Source organism: Ruditapes philippinarum, unplaced genomic scaffold (assembly GCF_026571515.1).
Source record: "Ruditapes philippinarum isolate M1 unplaced genomic scaffold, ASM2657151v2 ctg20476_1_1_1_1, whole genome shotgun sequence".
Lineage (NCBI taxonomy): Eukaryota > Metazoa > Mollusca > Bivalvia > Venerida > Veneridae > Ruditapes > Ruditapes philippinarum.
Window position 1 is genome coordinate 1 of NW_026856888.1, and position 13,412 is coordinate 13,412.

General features: G+C 33.1%; 2 long non-coding RNA genes across 2 annotated transcripts; both read right to left on the bottom strand.

Moving 5' to 3' along the window:
• Positions 1-5,554: 5,554 nt before the first annotated feature.
• On the bottom strand, positions 5,555-9,652 carry LOC132748026 (uncharacterized). The gene is made up of 3 exons (XR_009628192.1): positions 9,523-9,652; positions 7,877-7,978; positions 5,555-7,428 (listed from the first exon to the last, which is right to left on the bottom strand). It is a non-coding gene; the product is annotated as an uncharacterized LOC132748026 (long non-coding RNA).
• A 285-nt stretch (positions 9,653-9,937) lies between these two features.
• Positions 9,938-11,158, bottom strand: LOC132748028 (uncharacterized). The gene is made up of 3 exons (XR_009628193.1): positions 11,024-11,158; positions 10,613-10,783; positions 9,938-10,238 (listed from the first exon to the last, which is right to left on the bottom strand). It is a non-coding gene; the product is annotated as an uncharacterized LOC132748028 (long non-coding RNA).
• Positions 11,159-13,412: the final 2,254 nt, after the last annotated feature.

Genomic DNA, 13,412 nt, shown 5'->3' on the forward strand with positions numbered 1-13,412 from the left:
TTACCAGAAGACAGCATACTGTTAAACGATATGCTCCAAAACAATGTATAATGTATAATATTCAAGACACTGAATCAAAACTTATGACAAAAGTACATCCTTTAAAATCAGCGGAACTCCCCTGTGACGTGTCAATAGTCGGGTTTCGTAATCTTGTGAAAAATAATTTAGAATACAATTCAACCAGTCTAGTACTACACCGGAAACCAATTCACTGTGGATATGCGTCATTAAATGACAATTGTGCCGACAGTGAGAAAAAATTGACTATCAAAAAATTATTTCCAAAATTAAAAGCAAAGATCTCAGAGACTTCTTTATCACATTTATATATAAAACAGGAAATGACGTCTACATCCGATATTACACCGGATGTTCATGAGTTAAGGTCCTTTAAAGTAGATATATAATTCTTCTAGAGTGACAGACAGGTGCTAAACGATTTAATTTACGCAACTGGAGTTCGCATAAGCTAGACGGTTTTTTTTACCTTGATTGGCCTATATTTTAACTACTATGTTAATTCACATAATTTCATTGTTAACATAATTTTTATGCCATAGTTATCGATTTATTAGTTTCCATGTTTTGTTTACTAACAAAGTTCTTATTTTTTATGTTTCATTGATAATATGAATTTTATTTATTTTTGTTACAACAGCGAGGGTTCGCCAAAAATAAATCTTAAAGATTCGTTTATACTCTAGTCAAGTATTGTTTCCATATAGAATGTGTATTTATTTGCATAAATGTCTACCAGTTGTCTGTGGCTCTAATTTATGTTCAGATTTCCGGTGCCTGTTAGGTATGTCCGTACATCAGGGGTCAAGGTCGTTGACTTAAAACCACTTGCCTATGACCGCCGCTGTAGGTTCGATTTGTACAATCGTCTTCGGAGCTAGCTTACGGAACGTCAGTTGTTCTACTCAGGTGCCCGAGGTCTTCCTCCGCTAGTAAATCTGGAAATTCGCCATATGACCTATACTGTGTTTGTGCCAGGTAAAACCTAAAAAACATGTAGATGTACCGAATAATGTTTGCTATTTCGACATTCCTACCTAATGCCATCTATGGAATGTAGAATAATTAATTAAGCTATTAAATAAAAGGACAGAATGATTGTTCATACGACTCCAATGTAGATACTTTTAAATTGCAATGATACGAGTTCAATCTGTGTGCTTGTTGACATTTCTGTAAGTTGGTCAATTTTTAAATAAATACAAAAAATGACAGCAGGAAATCAGTTCTTTTTTCATTAAAACATTGTCTTATATATTTTAAGACCTAAATTTTTACTTAAAACTGACATGCGTATCGTTTTAAGTTATTATCAACACTTTTTCATAATAGTGTGTACGTTGTCATCGACAAATTGTAAACATTGTTTGAATGATCTAATAAAATACAAAACGTTGGACAACACAAAGTTCATTTTTAGAAAACATCGGAACTGCCGCGGTCGGTAGGCTATGTAGCATAATTTGAATTGGCTCGATAGAAAAATAATCACTAAAAAACTTACCTCAGCCGAGCTATTTGGCCGTGTACGTTGACTTTTGTGGTCACGTGACCAAAGTTGCTTACCCACGGTGCCTATAGTGTAACGCTAATATTTAGCGCGTCTTTACACAATGTTTGTGTAACGTAAATGACGTCTCGTCAAAATATATGCACGGCCGTGCAATACCATATTTATGGAGTCACAAAATCGGCACGGGTATGTGATGAATGGCTTTATTACGCTCTAGTGCAGCGGTTGATAAACGAATCTCCGCTTTATTTATTTTAGGCCATGTCACAATAGACTGCGCTTTCATTGCGCTTGCCCGGCGTTACAAAATTAAACAAAGCGTCACGAGATCACAATAAAAAAGTGATATTTTTGATGTCACGGAGACTTCACGGCGTCCTCACGGCGATCATAGTGATGCTACGGAGCTTTCACGGCGTTTTAATTGGCAATTATCTGCGTTCGGAATGCGATTATACAGCGTTCCTTGAGTTTTGCGCTTTTATGGCGCTCTTGCGGCGCTCAGACTGCGCTGAAATCGAAAAGATCCGTAAAAACGCCATGCACACACAGTAAAAGCGCGGTAGAGACGCCGCATCATCTCTGTATAAGCGCCGTGGATAAAGGCCCTGTCACATTAGTTTAAACATAGTTTATTTCGAACAAATTCACAATATATATACAGACAATAATGTACACAATACAAACATAATATGCTGAAAAAGGATTGGGTCCGAAAGCTGAGCTTATAAAGGCCTTCTCCTTATAGATTTACAATGCATAAAATACGGTATGACAGTATATGTGACTTGCTTGAAATAGATCTGATTTTACATTGTTTTTAAGAAGTTAAAGTCAAAATTGTTTCTAACATTTAGTTATAATGTAAAGCAAAAATTAATACAAAAAAATGAATGAGAATACAAGACTGCATCATTTGTTATATAAAATTAAAGAGAAATAACGTAAATTAAGATAGAAAGAAATGAAAGTAAGAAACTTTCAGCAAAATAGAAATAAGAAGAAATAAATTAAATGTGGATCATTCGGATAGTTCGGCGATTTAGATGGGAAGTATTTATTGATTTGAGCTGATGTGAATATGCTTAAGAGAATCTCCTGCTTTCTCGGATGTATGTATGAACGGCTTCAAACAGTCTTCTGTTTGCATCATCACTAATGTTTGGGTCTCCATTTAATAACTTTTGGAGAGTTGCTGAACAAATAGTAGATATAGTGTTAAGAAAAGAGGCCCTGCTGTCAGCATAGCGGTGACATTCAAAGAAAAAGTGGTAATTACTTTCCACTATGCCACACTGACAAAGTGGAGATGGAGAAATATTTTTCTTAAATAAATGCTGATTTAGTGAACTACATTCAGTACGAAGTCGAGCATGAAAGATCTGCCATTTTCTATCGCCTTCATAGAAATAAATCGGACAACTAGAGCTGCTTCTTCTTAAATGGGATTTGAAAGCAAACAGTGAACGTAAATTTTGCACTTCAGTTGGAAGGGCGTTCCATTTATTCAGAGTAGTTGGAAGAAAAGCATTTTGATAAAGAGTAGTTCGTGTTCGAATAGTCTGAATATTTGTAGCATTGCGTAGATCGTATCTTGAATTTTCGCCTACAGTAGGTGGAAGTAAAGAACACAAGTAATCTGGTGTTAAGCCATTTTTCATTTTATAAAGTAAGATAAGCATATGATTAGTTCTTCGAGATTCTAAGGATTCCCAAGGAACTTCACTATGGAGTTTGTCTAATGATACAAGTTTTGTAGCACCGCACACAATACGAGACGCTTCATTTTGAATTTTGTCAAGCTCAAGTTTCTCATATTGTGTGCAGTTTAGATAGACAACATCGGCGTATTCCAAAAGCGGTCGGATGAAAGTTAAATATATCACTTCAAGAGATCTACGGTCAAGCTGAAACTTCAATTTCCTCATGATGTGTATCCTCTTCCAGGCTCGTTCGGTAATATAGTTAATGTGACAATGCCACGAGCAATCGTCTGAAAGGTGGATGCCAAGATGTTTGTGACTGTTTACTGTGGAGTAGTCTTAATTGTGGATTATGTTACAATTAACATAAAAGTCAGATATTTTAACAATTGTTCTAAATAGAGGGTTGGTCTTAATTCCAGGGTGGTCTTAAGTAGGGATTCTACTGTACCGTATTCAGCAATGCTAGATGAATGCAGAAGAATCGCCTTGAGTGCTCAATGATCGCCGTGAGAGTGCCTCTAAAGTCGCAGTAGGATTGTTTTAGAAAAATAAAGCTCCGTTAAAGCGCCGTACACACGTAGTATAAGCGAGATAGAGACGCCGCATAATCTTCGTACAAGCCCCGTGGATAATTATGGCGTCTATTCGGTAATCCTTATGCGCTTTCACGGCGCTCCTGTTGCATTGTAGGAGATGTTACTGGGTGCTACAGCGTCTTACTGCGATCCCACAGCGCTCTATTCAGAACGCCGACCGACGGCGTTTGTTTTGAGCATGCTATGCGATGTCACTGCGATGCTGTGGCGATGCTGTGACGATGTTTGCGATCCCACTGCGCTCAACTCGGCGCTCTGAATTTTCTTTAAACTAAACGATTTATCTGTTTGTTTGTTTGTTTGTGTGTGTGTTTCATTTTACGCCTTTTCCCAACAGTATTTCAGTTATATAGGCGGGTAGTTTCCTAACCATCGTTCCTGGAGAGTTACACCAGTGCTAGACCACCTTCCTCCGTGCTTAACTACCTTTGATCGAACCCACGCCAGAGAGGTAACTGGATAAGAAGTCATCGACTCCAACACCTCGACCACGGAGGCGGTTAACGATTTATCTAAAGAAATATATTTTCAAACTTTACAAAAACTTAAGATCACTCTAACGTGCATGCTTAATTTGTACGTGAATTTTCGGAAGATTCTAAGAAGGCCATTTTTATATACATTATCGCCGAACTTATTTCAAAATTATTATTTGTATTAATTAAAACAATAAAGTAAACGTCTTTATTATCAGCTACTGACGTGAGCATTGGCGATCATCGTTATAGTTTGATATTCAATTTATTGATTGATTTTCCTGAGTTTAGTGAGTTAAATCATTTATGTGTGTTGTGTTGTTGAATGAAAGTGTTGCTGCTATACGTATTTACGGTCAAATTATTTCTGGTCGATGTGTTAATTGCATTGTTACACAGCAGAACCAAAAGTAATTCTTAAAACCATTGTCACTGAATAATCGGACACATGACACACGTGGGTTATTATGATGAGTACTGTTACAAGTTATGTCATCATTTAAATTTATAATTTAATTATGTAACAGTTGTTCACAAAATATTGATTACATTTTATGGCGCTACGCGGTTTCTTTGATCTCTATAATGTCTTACACAAATATATTCTATATATATGAAAACCGAGAATAAATGTATTTTATTGAATTTGGTTTTTTACTAAATGAGAGCTTAAGTACAATTCTTGTAAAATATGTCAGTATAATAAGAGAGCCCGAACACGGTTTTTCGAATTCTTTAAATCAGAGTGATAAAGTTATTCTTTATATGAATTACAAAAAAAGTACAAGCGAGGTTGTGGGCACGCGTAAAATATCTTCGAAGTAATAGTCAATACATAAAAAGCAACTTAATTATGTGGATGCACCATAAACAAGTTCACCTGTCACATCCACTTTTAGCTTGATAGGTCAAAGGTCAATGCCACTGAGACCTGTAATAAAATAATTCCGGTCATGAGACAAATTGCATTGACTTAGATCTTTAACGTTTTACGTAGATACACCTTGATAAGTTCTTCCTGTTTCCCTAAACTTCAGGTCATAGGAGCAAACCATCGGAACCAGTAGCAACAAAACATTAACCTGCCATTAAACTAAACACCTTTGAACTTGAAACATGATAAGTGTTTTTTGTATGAAAATTCTTATGAATCACGATACGCTATGTATGTATAAATTCATGAAATAAAATAAATTGTGAAACATTTCAATAAATTATCAAAATTTATTACATGATCTTAATATAGCTGCAATCTCATTTGTCCAAACAGTAACATTAATTTTTTATAAAATCATATGACTTTCTGCCAGTGAATATCACATCATATTAAATGGCTCACTAGTCAGTAATTGTTTATTCTAACACGACCCGCATTTTCCCTATTGAACATAGAAGAACCGAAAGTGTGTGTAATTATGCTATAAAATCACTGTTTGACGTTCTATATTTAGACATGTGACGTAATCATTATACACGTGACGTTACCAATAAAAATGTGACGCGCTGACAATAAGTACGGAAACAAATCAGGCGCAATTAAGCTAATTATAATGTACGGCAGCATTTATTTGTTGATGTCGTGTTAGAATCGAAATGATATATCCAAATCGGTGATTTTATTGCATGATAACATCACTGTTTGTCGTTCAGATGCGCATCATTATATCACTCGGGCTACGCCCTCGTGATATAATTCCCCGCATCCGAACTCCAAACAGTGATGTTATTGAGCAATAAAATCACAGTTTGGGATATATTATTTCTTAAATAATATGAATAGGCAAAATCACAAAAAGTACAACATTATAATTAGACATGTACAAATTTGTATTATATATAATGTAATATAATATTGTGGTATAATATCAATGGCTCACTCTTCAAAATTGTATAATATGACATAACATATTTTATACGATGGGCACACATAAGTAATGAACCTCTAATTATACCGCGGTCTGTTGCATGCAATTCACACTCATTGATTGATTGGAATATTAAGAATTTCATTGTAGTTCTGTCAACCCGTTCGATTAAAACAATTTCAATACGACTGGCAACAGCTGGCAAAGCAATAAGTACAAATAAGTAATTGCGAATCATAAGATACCTATTAAATCCAAAAAATATACAACACGTGATTCTTAAAGAAACTCCACTGAGATCCAAAAGTCTAACACAAAAAAATCATTTTTACACAGATCTTTAGATGTACTTAAAAACGGACAAAACGGCAAAAGACATTAATCTGAAAATAGATTTTTCCACAATATTTAGTTAGTTTGAGTGAAAAGCATTGCAATGCTTTAGTGTTAAGAGAATTATCTGAAATTTCGCTAAAAAAATATTGGTCCAGATCTACATCAAAATTAATGTTACACAAATATCGAAAACAATATCTCCAGTCCCTTTATGTATAACCTCAGTGAAATCCCTTTTACAACTGAAGTAAATGGTAATTTACTGCACTCGTCAAGACCTGAAAAAAGGAAAAGAAAAGAAAAACATTGCCAAAAAAAATAACTTAAATATAGCTTGACTGAGTCCTTTTACATTTTCTCTCGTTGAACACCACATGGATACAATATGTCTGTCGGTATCGTTTAACCTTGATCTTCTCTAATTTTGAAAATCATTTTAGCCGTGTCACGACAAAACCAACATAGTGCGTTTGCGACCAGCATGGATCCAGACCAGCCTGCACATCCGCGCAGTCTGATCAGGACCCATGCTGTTCGCTATCAGTTTCTCTACTTTTTATAGGGTCTGTAAGCGAACAGATCCATGCTGGTCGCAAACCTATTACGTTGATTTCGTCATGTTGCGGCTCATTTGTTTTCTTGACAAAACACATGTTCTTAAAATCTTTACAACAACAACAATATTTGACAATAGAATAAATTTGCCATTGACATTTTATAAGTTTAACCATTAACCATAATGTATGTTAACAAATCCATAAGCAACTGATTTTCCTCTCTTCTTTTCATTCAACGATTTCGAATGATGATCGTTTTGGAAACATTGACTCGTAGAAATCGTGCAATAAATTAACAGTTGTCTGTGCCTCACGTGTCTTTTTGTAGTCTATGTCGTCATTTATGCAAATGAATTTCCTGAAAGAAAAGCAAATTTGTCAGAATGACAGTTATATATATCGACCGCACAAACATATTTTGAAAAAAAATTGTTTACAGTTTCAGGGTGAAGTTTACATCTTTTCTGAGCGAACCTAGCAATTGAAAGCAAAATGCTGTAGTTATTATGTTTGTTACCGTTGATGACAACATTTGCCATTAAGCAAATGACATTGGCAAAAAGTTTATTGACATATGGCCAACGGCCCAGGATCAACAAATGGCATACATACATAAAATATAATGCTTTTTGTGATACAAGAGCATATATAGTGATCTTAATACTTTAATAAAATAGACAATATATCTAGAGGTGTTCAAGTATACGTTTTCTTTCTAATGAAGCATAATAATTACTAGTATACAAAGCAATATTTATATTCAGTAGGTGTACGTATAAGTAAATATGGTAAAAGAAAGTAATTACTTTTTCGTTTTTCGGAGCATGTCCAAGTCCTTCCGTGTTTGATCTCCGTTCGCAAAAAGCATAATGAATGAATACAACGAACTTGAATAAAATGCCTTAAACCTAAAATGGAACATTTGTTTAATCAAAACTGTGTACAATGAGATTAACTTCTAGAAAATGGCAAGCTGTCACCAAGCTTATTGAATTTTAATGTTTAAAGAACATTAATTCTTATTGAATAACTGTTTTGTAACTTCATTAGAATAAAAAAAAGTTGCTCTTTCAAGATCGAAATAAAAAAAGGTTTCTTTTATCAATTATCGCTAATTATGTCGAAGAAGTGCAATAAATATTTCGTTTCAAATCTGTATTAATTATGTCAGAATACCTGTATATATGTTTCAATATATGACATATGTCGTAATTATACAATATGTGTGTCCAAGTTTTTGTTTGTTTATAATCTTTCATGTTAAAATACGGACGCCATCATCTTTACACGTCATCACCAACTTTGACGTCATGTTTCTCAAAATTATTAATTAGACGTATGCCTGGCTTGGCGCAACATATCGCGGGTTTAGTGCAAAAGGGTTGTAACCCATATGACATAAAGATGTAGTAAAATTCCTTTCGCACCAAGCAGTTGATATATCATAGCCAATTTCAAGCTAAATATAGAAATCTATAAACATGTGTCGATTAAGCCATACACGGAATGAATATGATCAAAAACATAATATATAATAAGACATAATGTTACCGATAATTAGACATAATATACATGTAACACATAATACGACATATAATATAACACATAATAAGACAGATAATATAACACATAATAAGGCATATAATATAACACATAATAAGACATGTAATGTAACACATAATAAGACATATAATATAACACATAATAAGGCATATAAAATAACACATAATAAGACATATAATATAACACATAATAAGGCATATAATATAACACATAATAAGACATATAATATAACACATAATAAGGCATATAATATAACACATAATAAGGCATATAATATAAAACATAATAAGACATATAATATAACACATAATAAGACATATAATATAACACATAATAAGTAAAATAACACATAATAAGACATATAATATAACACATAATAAGGCATATAAAATAACACATAATAAGACATATAATATAACACATAATAAGGCATATAATATAACACATAATAAGGCATATAATATAACACATAATAAGACATATAATATAACACATAATAAGGCAAATAATATAACACATAATAAGACATATAATATAACACATAATAAGACATATAATATAACACATAATAAGACATATAATATAACACATAATAAGGCATATAATATAACACATAATAAGGCATATAATATAACACATAATAAGACATATAATATAACACATAATAAGACATATAATATAACACATAATAAGACATATAATATAACACATAATAAGACATATAATGTAACACATAAGAAGACATATAATATAACACATAATAAGACATATAATATAACACATAATAAGACATATAATTTTACACATAATAAGGCATAATGTAAGACTTGCATGAAACTATTTTGATTCATACAGTTACAATTTACATTTTTATTGAAAATTTACTAACCTTGCAGAACTCTGGCCTTCCATAAGAAAATACACATATGAAAATTCAAACTGAAAATCTAGGGGACTTCTTATTCTATTCTTTGTTGTAGCTTTTATTTCATTTGGAAACCTGAAAAGATTCATCTTTATTGTTTTATCCCAATACGAGAATAATTCAAAGTTAGATTGACGCGTAGTCGTCGAACGCCTGACGTCATCTTATTTACAGTGCGACTTTTCCTCCACGCGTTATTGAAAACAAGCAAAAAGTTGTCTTTTGTTTTTCCTCATAAAGGCAAAACTACTTTTTATGTGTTTTTCTTCTAATTTTTGCCTTTTTATTTCATAAAAAAAAAAATAATAATAATCTGCCGTTGAACATCATATCATATTCAATGGTTCACTAAGTCAAAAATTGTATACAAAATACCTTTTCACGAACTCTTGAAACACAGTTTTTTTAATAAAGAGTGGCGTATGTGCAGGGACTTTCCGAATTCTTGTTCCGAACGCCCTATTGTATAAGGCGTTCGTAAAGAATATGGAAGTTGTATAATCACAATGAGACGTGCCGTCATCTTTCGGTCTCAGTCGTTCAGGAACTTCGTCACAGTCACCTCCGTCCCATGCGCAATGGTCGTAATTACATGTAGTGTCACATACACCATTCCTAATTAGACTTGCTGTACATTTCCCACCGCAAACTGTTGATGCCGTCCATGTCGAGAAGACAACCTTTATAATATTTTAAAAGCATATGTATATATAAAGAAATAATAAGTGGTTGAAAATATTGAAGAGATTTAGTTAAATCAAAAGTTCGCACAAGACTCTGTCATGCTGTAAACAATAAGTTTTGAATATCTTATATAGGAGGGAGAAATAACTGCTTAAGGTGCCCGTCAAAAATTCCAATAAATCTGGCCGACCTGTAACTTTAACAGGTCAGAAAAATGTTTGAAAATTCGGTGAAATAATTTAAAAGGGATGACGGGCAAACGATTCTGAAATTGTCGAAGCTTTTGGCATATTACTTTACAGGTTTGTCAAATTCATAACGTAAGATTTTTTTTATCATATTCAATAAAACAATTAGATTCTTTTCTCACCTTTGTACCAGTTTCCTCTGTATAGAAATCTTCAAGTGATACATTCTGACCGAATAAAAAGTCATCATTCATATATATAAATCCCTCAGAAAGTCCATTGATTTTATATATGTTGTGCTCAATACAACGTGCGCAAAACGTCGGGAGATCGTCGGGATCATCAAATATGTCCTTTAAAGAATAAAAGATGCATCCATTATGACATTGTGTTGAACATGTTTAACAACTTTCGCAAGCATAAAAGTAAAAAAAAGGACAGAAAAAACCTGAAATAATGATAACGTTTGTCAAACTTTGTAATTACTCTGCGCCTTATTCTTGAAGAATATTTCTAAAAAATATTCAGAAATTTGCTTAAAATATATATAAAGAGATTTTTTTACCTAAATTCATAAATGACTGTTGTTTTACCTCATGATTTACTATAGTAACTTTCGAATTTCGTAAATTAAGCCATCCAGGGACCTGCCCATTGGTCACTATGAATATGTGACGTATCCAATCAGCATGTTTTTTCCACCGATCTTAACGAATACCTCAGTGCATCATTGTCAGCAAAACGATGTGTCCCCAAGTTCCTTGCTCTGATGTTGATATACAAAAACAACGAAATCAAAAATATTTTCTATACTTCGGTATCATTTTACAATAATTAAACTTTCACTTAAAGATATATACTATGTTCACATCCTTGAGTAAAATATTTTGATCACAGAAATTCATATTATTGAAATCTATAAATTCTTACCGATTATGTCTGATTTGAATAAAAACGCTAATTAAGCTATGTATGGGGAGCTGCGTTCCATATTACGGGGTAAGTAAAATTTAGGCCTTTCTTTAAAAAAAAACTGCCAGTTTTTAATGAAAACTACTGGTATATATTCATATTGTGTGTAGGATTTTAAACAGAACTTTGTGTGAAGTCAAAACATGTTTATTCTATATCTACAAAGAGACTGTATGGCAATTATCAATATTTTCTAATATCAAATTTGAGCATAGTATATCTTAAAAGAAAGGAGAAATTGTTTCCAAAATGACTTTTTTAAGTATAACTGGTAACACTTCAATTTTTTCTAAAAAGGGTGTTTGATTAGGTGAGTAATTTTGTCTAGATTCTTTGTTTGGCAATTATATAGCATTTATGTATGTAAACAAAAGCGAACCATTTTGTTTTTGTCAATGTACACGGTATTTAAATATTATTAGCAATTTTTTAGAAACATCAATACATAAAATCATTAAATTTGCCAATACATTTCACAATAAGAAAACAAATGTCGTTCAATGACTATCGCAAACAGTTGTGAAAAAAATATTTTATTTTTTTTAAAGAATAGAGTAGACGTGTTATAAAATAATATATATAGAGTATTGAACATTTTACAGTACGACTGTTCCATAACAACGGATGTTGCGATTCGCGCATGCGCATTCTGTGTAGGGCAAAGGCGCAATAACGATAGACTACATTTCAGCTTTAGAAGACGATATTTCAAGTTACTTCTCACTTCCCCTCGGAGCGTGCTCGTCGCTGAGAAAGCACATGGCATCGGCAGAAAACTTGAAGATTTGGGATGGCGCAAAAAAATCAGAACTTGCACTGCGGACCAGCTGCCGATACTCTGACTAATTCCGAGGGAGTGGTCCTTCAAAGTAGGCTAAGACGACGAAAATGGTGTGCTAGGGTGCTTGAGCCTCTAGCACAGATAGGACGGTTTTTAAACGACAGGCCTTTTGCTGGCACCATTAGACCTTTTAAGGGCTACCCTTTATATTGTCTCAGGTCACAGGTTACTGTACATTTAGATTATCATTGACCGCCGTACAGTGACCTACTTTTGGCTCAAAATTTATATCCTTGGCTAATACTCCGTAGAAATTTCATGATGTAAATTTTCAACCAATTTGGGCTTCAAAATTAACTCTTTTAGGGCATGACTGGTGATATGTCCGGGTCTGTACTCGACATCGAAAGCTGCCATTTGTGGCCTTACGAGTGGATGGACAATTATTAAGCATAAAACTACACACACAATGATTTCAAGTTATGCCAACAAGAAAAAATAAGGGTGAATTAAAGCGGTAAGTACTTAAAAATGTGAATTGATATTCGAAACAGATATACAAAATTAGTAGGACTTATAATTCAACGACCAAAAAGTCCTGTGTTCAACGCATCATTTGATGATTTTTTCATCAAGTAATTTAAATTTAAACAGCAGGGTATTGAAGATTAAAAATTTTATTAAACCATGTTAAAACATATACACAATTAGTATTCCTTTGAAAGTCTTTGAAAGATTTGGCAAATCGGTAAGAGTTAAAGAAATTGTCCACGTGAACCAGTTGTTATTTGACAGGTAGTTTAACAAAATTGATAGATCTTTTTCTCTAACTTTTTTATTTGGATAACAAATAGATTTAATCACAAACCAATAACATGTGCTCTTTTTTGTTGTTGGGAATTCTTATTGAATCCACTTATCTGATAAATAGAATATTCACAATTATCTCAATGTCAGGTCCGTGGATCGAAAGGGGAATTTCTTTAAACAGTCGTGCCTTTTTCATGCCTTTTTATGGCAAGTTTGGCCACAAAAGCTATAAAGGTATCTTTTGTGTTTTCTGCTTAAAGGTACATTTTGTATGATATTTTATATTAATTTTTAACCTTAAACTAACACGAAATTTTCTATCAACTTCTACTAACATTTCTATATAAGAGCGATGCTCTTTATGCCCTAACGCAGATTTGCGCAATGCGCGATAAATACTACTACGGTCATTTTTTCAA